A 7,500-nucleotide genomic window follows, 5' to 3' on the forward strand; every position below is an offset into this window, starting at 1 on the left:
GAGAAACAGACAGGAAACACATACGTAAAAACACGTTTATACATATATGGGTTTTTATCTGTCTTCGTTTCTTTCTTCGAGGACGTCTTCCTTCTTTTTCCTTTCATTCTCCGTTTTAATAATCTTCTCAGTCTTCCGTATTCACTTCCTTTTGGTATATTTAGAGTACAAGTTTCAGCTCTTACTAATTTTTTCAAAGAATTTGATAATAGGCTAAAAAAAATCGTTTTCTCCTTGCCTTCCTCTCTTTCTCTCTCTCTCAAATCAAATTCTCTCTCTCTCTGTCTTTCTCTCTCTCTCTCTCAAATCAAATTTCTCTCTCTCTCTGTCTTTCTCTCTCTCTCTCTCTCTCTCTCTCTCTCTCTCTCTCTCTCTCTCTCTCTCTTTCTCTCTCTCTCTCTCAAATCAAATCTCTCTCTCTCTCTCTCTCTCAAATCAAATTTCTCTCTCTCTCTCCCTCTCTCTCTTACTCACTCACTTCACTCCCTCTCCTTCGCCTTCTCCTTCCCCTTTTTTCTCCCCCTTTTCTCCTCCCTCCCCTCCCCCCTCCTCCCCCACCTCTCCCCCTCTCGCAGAAACACGTGCGCAGAGTCGAAGGCGCAAGAACCCGCGTGGGGGGTGGAGGGTATGGGGGGTAAGGGGAAAGGGAGGGGTGGGGGGAGGCTGACGAGGGCTGACGAGGGCTGACGTCTGGCTCCCATCATCAGCGGCGTCGGCGGCCCACCAAAAGCGGCAGCCATAACCCCTCGAAACTTGACCCCGGACCCCGCTCCTCCCAAGTGAAAATATTTGGTCTTTTCCGGGCCTTGGTTTTACCCCCCCCATCTCCTTCTCTCTCCTCCACTCCCCCCTCTCCTTCTCTCCCCTCCCCTCCCCTCCCCCCCTCTCCTTCTCTCCCCTTCCCTCCCCTCCTTCTCTCCCCTCCTCTCCCCCCCTCTCCTTCTCTCCCCTTCCCTCCCCTCCGCCCCCTACCCTCCCTTCCATTTCGCCCCCTATCTCTTCCCTCCGCCCCCTACCCTACCCTCCCCTCCATTTCGCCCCTCCTCCCTCCCTTCCCCTCCGCCCCACCCCCTCGGCTCTAAACGTACAGCCATACATGCGTTTTCTATTTTCTTCATTATTTTAGTGTTTTTTTTTTCTTTTCCCTTTTCTACCGGTTTTTATTTTTAAAGGGATTCTCCTTTTCCTTTCATTTTACTCTTCTTTTCTTTTTTTATCCTGCTTTTACTTTTTTTCCTATTCCTTCTCTTTTCCATTTCCTCCTCTTCTTCCCCTTCCCTTCCCTCTTTTTTCCTACTCCCGTATCCCTTTCTCGCCCCTTCCCCCCTCCATACCCCTTCACTCCCCCTGGCCCTCCCTTCCCTACCCCTTCTCTCCTCCTCTCTCGGCCCCTTCCCCCTTAGGTGCCCCCCTTCCCTCCCTAACCCCACCCCCTTCCCACCCTAACCCCTCCCCTTCCCTCCCTAACCCCCCTTACCCCTTCTCTCCTCTCTCTGCCCCCTTCCCCCCTTAGGTGCCCCCCTTCCCTCCCTAACCCCCCCCTTCCCTCCCTACCCCCCTTCCCTCCCTAACCCCTCCCCTTCCCTCCCTAACCCCCCTTCCCTCCCTAACCCCTCCCCTTCCCTCCCTAACCCCTCCCCTTCCCTCCCTAACCCCTCCCCTTCCCTCCCTAACCCCTCCCCTTCCCTCCCTAACCCCTCCCCTCTTCCCTCCCTAACCCCTCCCCTTCCCTCCCTAACCCCTCCCCTTCCCTCCCTAACCCCTCCCCTTCCCTCCCTAACCCCCCCTTCCCCTGCCCCCCCCTCCCCCCCCCGACCAAAAAACCTTCGTTTCTTGTGTTCGAAGATGGAGTGTTTCCTAAAAGCATTTTGGGTGTGTTTGCGAATGTTTTTGTTGTTGTTGTTGTTGTTGTTGTTTTTGTTGTTGCTTTTGTTGTTGTTATGGTTGTTGCTGCTGCTGTTGTTTTTGTTGTTGTTGTTTTTTGTTGTTGTTGCTTCTGTTGTTATGGTTGTTGCTGCTGCTGTTGTTGTGTTTGTTGTTGTTGCTTCTGTTGTTGTTGTTTTAGTTGTTGTTGCTGTTTTTGTTGTTGTTGTTGTCGTTGTTGTTGTTGCTTCTGTTATTATTGTTGTTGCTGTTGTTGTTGTTGTTGTTGCTGTCGTTGCTGTTTTTGTTGTCGTTGTCGTTGTTGTTTTTGTTGTTGTCGCTGTTGTTTTTGTTGCTGTTGTCGTTGTTGTTTTTGTTGTTGCTTCTGCTGTTATTGTCGTTGCTGCTGCTGTCGTTGTTGTTATGGTTGTTGCTGCTGCTGTTGTTTTTGTTGCTGTTGTTGCTTTGTTGTTGTTGTTTTTTGTTGTTGTTGCTTCTGTTGTTACTGTTGTTGTTGTTGTTGTTGTTGTTGCTGTTGTTGTTCCTTTTCTTGTGTGCTTGTATTATTTTATGTTTTTCACCAATTAATATGATGCCAATGTTAATAACATTAATGGAAAGCATAACATTAATGATAATAATAGTAACAATAATGATAGTGATAATACTGACAATTATAAGAATAATGACAAAGAATAAAATAATGATTATAATGATAATAAAGATGATGACGATAATAATAATAATGATAATAATAATAATAATAATAATAATAATAACAATAGTAACAATAGTAAATATAATAATTATTATAATAATGCTATCATTATCCTTATTATTATCTTATTATCACTATTATCCTCCTCCTCCTCATCATCATCATTATCATTATTACTATAACACACATAAGCGTGCACGTATGTGTCTGTACTTCCGCATATCCCTACATATGTCAGTGTCAATGTCAGTGTCAATGTCAGTGTCAATGTAAGTCTTCTAAACGTCAACAGAGCTGTCAAAAAGCTAATTATTCAGACAGGAGCCGCCCAATTGATGACATTATGTGAGGTCAAGTTAGGTATTAATCCTCTGAAGCCAGGTCGGTGCGGTGAAGTCAGGTCACAGTGCGTAAGAGAAGGAGAGAGGAAAGGAGAAGAAGGAGAGAGGAAAGGAGAAGGAGAAGGAGAAGGAGAAGAAGAGAGGAAAGGAGAAGGAGACAGAGAGAGGAAAGGAAAAGGGGAGAGGAAAGGAGAGAGGAAAGGAGAGGGAGAGAGGAAAGGAGAAGGAGAAAGAGAGAGGAAAGGAAAAGGAGAAGGACGGAGGAAAGGAGAGGGAGAGAGAAAAGAAGAAGGAGGAGGAGAGATGAAAGGAGAAGGGGAGGAAAGGAGAAGGAGAAGGAGAGAGGAAAGGGAGAAGGGAGAAGGGGAGAGAGGAAAGGGAGAAGGAGAGAGGAAAGGAGAAGGAGAGAGGAAAGGAAAAGGAGAAAAGGAGGAGAGAGAAAAGGAGAAGGAGAAAGGATAATAGGAGAAGGAGAAGGTGGAGAGAGAAAAGGGAGAAGGAGAGAGGAAAGGGAGAAAGGAGAGAGGAAAAGAGAAGGAGAGGGAGGAGTGAACAAAAGGAGAGGGGGGGGGGAGGAGAAGGGGGCGAGAAAAGAGGAAGAGAGGAAATGGGAGAGGAAAGTGAAGGGAAGGGGAAAGGGAGAGATGAGAGGAAGAGGAGAAAGAGAAAAGAAGAAAAAGGGGAGAAGGAAAAGAACAAAAAGGGTACAGAAGGAATGGAAAGTGAGGAGAAGAAAGATGAAGCACAGGGGATAGGGAGAGAAAGAAGAGGAAAAGGGAAGGGAGAAGAAGGAAAGAGAAGGAAAGAGAAGGAGAAAAAGAAGAAGGAGAAGGAGAAGAAGGATGAGGAGAAATAGAGATAGGGAGAGAAAGGAGAGGAAAAAGGGGAAGGGAGGAGAAGGAAAGAGAAGGGAGAAGGAGAAGAAGAAGAGAAGAAGAAGAAGAGGAAGAGAAGAAGAAGAAGAAGGATGAGGAGAAAGAGAGATAGGGAGAGAAAGGAGACGAAAGGGGAAGGCAGGAGAAGGGGAGAGAGAAGGAAAAAGAAAGAGAAGGAGAAGAAGAAGAAGAGGAAAAAGAAGAAGGAAGAAGAAGAAGGAGAAGAAGGATGAGGAGAAAGAGAGATAGGGAGAGAAAGGAGAGGAAAAGGGGGGAAGGGAGAGGAGAAGGAAAGAAGAAGAAGAAGAAGAAGAAGAAGAAGAAGAAGAAGAAGAAGAAGAAGAAGGAGAAGAAGAAGGAGGAGAAGGAAAAAGGGAGAAGAAGAAGAAGAAGAAGAAGGAGAAGAAAAGGAAGAAAAAGAAGGGAGAAGGGAGAAAAGAAGAAGGGAGAAGACGGATGAGGAAAAAAGAGAGATAGGGGAGAGAAAGGAGAGGAAAGGGGAAAGGGAAAGAGAAGGGAGAAGAAAAGAAGAAGAAGAAGAAGGGAGGAAGAGAAGAAGAAGAAGAAGAAGAAGAAGAAGAAGAAGAAGAAGAAGAAGAAGAAGAAGAAGAAGAAGAAGAAGAAGAAGAAGAAGAAGAAGAAGAAGAAGGGGAGGAGAAGAAGAAGAAGAAGAAGAAGAAGAAGAAGAAGAAGAAGGAGAAGGAGAAAAGAACCAAGAAGAAGAAGGAGGAGGAGAAAGAGAGAGAGAGAGAGAAAGGAGAGGAAAGGGGAAGGAAAGGAAGAAGAAGAAGAAGAAGAAGAAGAAGGAGGAGAAGAAGAAGAAGAAGAAGAAGAAGGAGGAGAAGACTAAGAAGAAGGGAAAGAAGAACGAGAAGAAGGAAGAGGAGAAAGAGAGGTAAGGAGAAAAAGGAGAGGAAAAGGGGGAAGGGAGGAGAAGGGAAAAGAGAAGGAGAAGAAGAAGAAGAAGAAGAAGAAGAAGAAAATAATAATAATAATAATAATAATAATAATAATAATAATAATAATAATAATAATAATAATAATAATAATAATAATAATAATAAGAAGAAGAAGAATGAGGAGAAGAAGGATGAGGAGAAAGAGAGATGGGGAGAGAAAGGAGAGGAAAGGGGAAGGGAGGAGAAGGAAAGAGAAGGAGAATAAGAATAAGAATAAGAAGAAGGAGAAGAAGAAGAAGGAGAAGAAATACAAGGATGAGGAGAAAGAGAGATAGGGAGAGATATGAGAGGAAAGGGGAAGGGAGGAGAAGGAAAGAGAAGGAGAAGAAGAAGAAGAAGAAGAAGAAGAAGAAGAAGAAGAAGAAGAAGGAGGAGGAGAAGGAGAAGGAGAAGAAGAAGGATGAGGAGAAAGAGAGATAGGGAAAGAAAGGAGAGGAAAGGGGAAGGGAGGAGAAGGAAAAGGGGAGAGACGAAGAAAAGGGGAGAGAAAGGGTAGGATAAGAGTGGGAGAGAGGAGGGGTATGGATGGAAAGAGGGAAGAATTAAGTGGTGAAGAAGAGTATCCAAATAGGGAGATGGAAGACAAGAAGGAGAGAAAGGGGAGACCAAACGAATGAGAAGGAGAGGAAATGAGAAGGAGAGAGGACAGGAGAAGGAGAGAAGGAAGGAGAAGGAGAGAAAGGGGAGAGAAAACCAAGAAGAGAGAAAGAAAGGGTATCCTTTTGTGAAAACCTATCCCCCACTCCCTATCCCCCCCTATCCCCCCTCCCCTCCTCGCAAGAACTCCCCCCCCCCCCCCAAGATGGTAATCCTCCCCCTCCCTCCCCCCTCCCCAAACCACCACCAACACCCCACAACCCAGCTGGCTTAAGGTCACGTGATCCCCCCCCCCTTCACGCCCACTCCCCACCCCCGCCCACTGGCCACTCGCATTGTCCGCGAACTATCAACACAAATCATCTTTTTTAGCGAAGTCTCCCCTCTGCTTTGGAAATTCTCCTTATAAAAGGGGCGGGGTGGGGGTGGGGGTGGGGTGGGTCTGTGGAGATGTTGTTGAGTGGGGGTGTAGGCAGAGGGGTAGGGGGAGGGGAGGAAGGAGGCGGGAGGGGGCAGGGGAGGGGGTGGTGGAGGGGGAAAGGGGAGGAGGGGGAGGCGCTTTCCAGTATGTGCGTAGGTGTGTGTGTGTGTGTGTGTTTGTGTGTGTGTGTGTGTGTGTGTGTGTGTGTGTGTGTGTGTGTGTGTGTATGTGTGGAGGGGGGGGTGGGGAGGGCATACGTATTATAGAATGTGTGTCCATATGTGTGTGTGTGTGTGTGTGTGTGTGTGTGTGTGTGTGTGTGTGTGTGTGTGTGTGTGTGTGTGTGTGTGTGTGTGTGTGTGTGTGTGTGTATGTGTGGAGGGGGGGGTGGGGAGGGCATACGTATTATAGAATGTGTGTCCATATGTGTGTGTGTGTGTGTGTGTGTGTGTGTGTGTGTGTGTGTGTGTGTGTGTGTGTGTGTGTGTGTGTGTGTGTGTGAGAGAGAGAGAGAGAGAGAGAGAGAGAGAGAGAGAGAGAGAGAGAGAGAGAGAGAGAGAGAGAGAGAGAGATAGAGAAAGAGAGAGAGAGAGATAAAGACAGACAGACAATCAAAGAGGCATATAAAAGCGACAAACTCGAACAGGTGAACCCACGCCGTACACATGTTTACATAACCCCTTCTGAAAAAGAAAAAGAAAAAAATCACCCACACCCCAAAAAAAAACATACAAATAAAACAAACAAAACCCTCCCAAAAAGTAGCAAAAAAATAAAGTGTAAACAAAAACACCGACACCTGAATAATAAAAAAAAAAAAACAAATACAAGAAACAAGAACCCCCCTCACCTGCACTCCCCAAAAAAAAATACGTAAACAAAAAATGTGAAAAAAAACATAAACAAAGGGTAAACAAAAAACGTCAACAAAAACGTCAACAAAAAACGTAAACAAACACAAAAATGTTCCTGAAATGACAGCCAAACCTAACCAAACTCAGCAAAACAACACATATCAAACAAACAAACAAAAAAAAACAAACACACAACACCAAAACAGACACAACCCCCAACCCCCAACCCCCAAAGAGGAACCCCAACCCCCAACCCCCAAAGAGGAACCCCAACCCCAGACAGCGCGACCTCCACCACCTCACGCGAGGCTCTCACGCCACCTCTCTCTCTCTCTCTCTCTTAACCAGATTGCTCTCGACCACTCTCGCCGTCCAAACAGCTGGCGAGTGCAGGTGATAGTGCAACCGACACAATTGCCGAGACGTGAATCCTCCAGATGGGATTTTTACTCCACATGCGACGCGAATTCCAGATGCTTCTTTGCGGTTCGTCTCGAGAAGGGAGTCCGTGTTTGTCCTTTTGGGGATTTGTTGCGTCTCTTTTCTTTGTCTTTCTCTTTCTTTCTATCTCTCTATCTCTTATTTTCTTTCTCTCTATCTCTTTCTTTCTTTCTCTCTGTCTCTTTCTTTCTTTCTCTCTGTCTCTCTCTCTCTCTCTCTCTCTCTCTCTCTCTCTCTCTCTCTCTCTCTCTCTCTCTCTCTCTCTCTCTCTCTCTCTCTCTCTCTCTGTCTTTCTATCTTTCTCTCTCTCTGTGTCTTTTTATCTTTCTCTCTCACTCCCTCTCTCTCTCTTTCTCTTTCTTTTTTTATTGTGATTGTTTGTTGATATTTACTTGTTATGTTATTGTGTTATTTTTTCCTTCTATTTTTTT

General features: G+C 45.7%; 1 protein-coding gene across 2 annotated transcripts in view; it reads right to left on the reverse strand.

Annotated features, from left to right (window-relative positions):
- LOC113801932 (uncharacterized) overlaps positions 1-7,500 on the reverse strand; it is a gene marked incomplete at its 3' end in the record, with an annotated part of 64,660 nt that overhangs the window by 17,500 nt on the left and 39,660 nt on the right.

Source organism: Penaeus vannamei, chromosome 11 (genome assembly GCF_042767895.1).
Source record: "Penaeus vannamei isolate JL-2024 chromosome 11, ASM4276789v1, whole genome shotgun sequence".
NCBI lineage: Eukaryota > Metazoa > Arthropoda > Malacostraca > Decapoda > Penaeidae > Penaeus > Penaeus vannamei.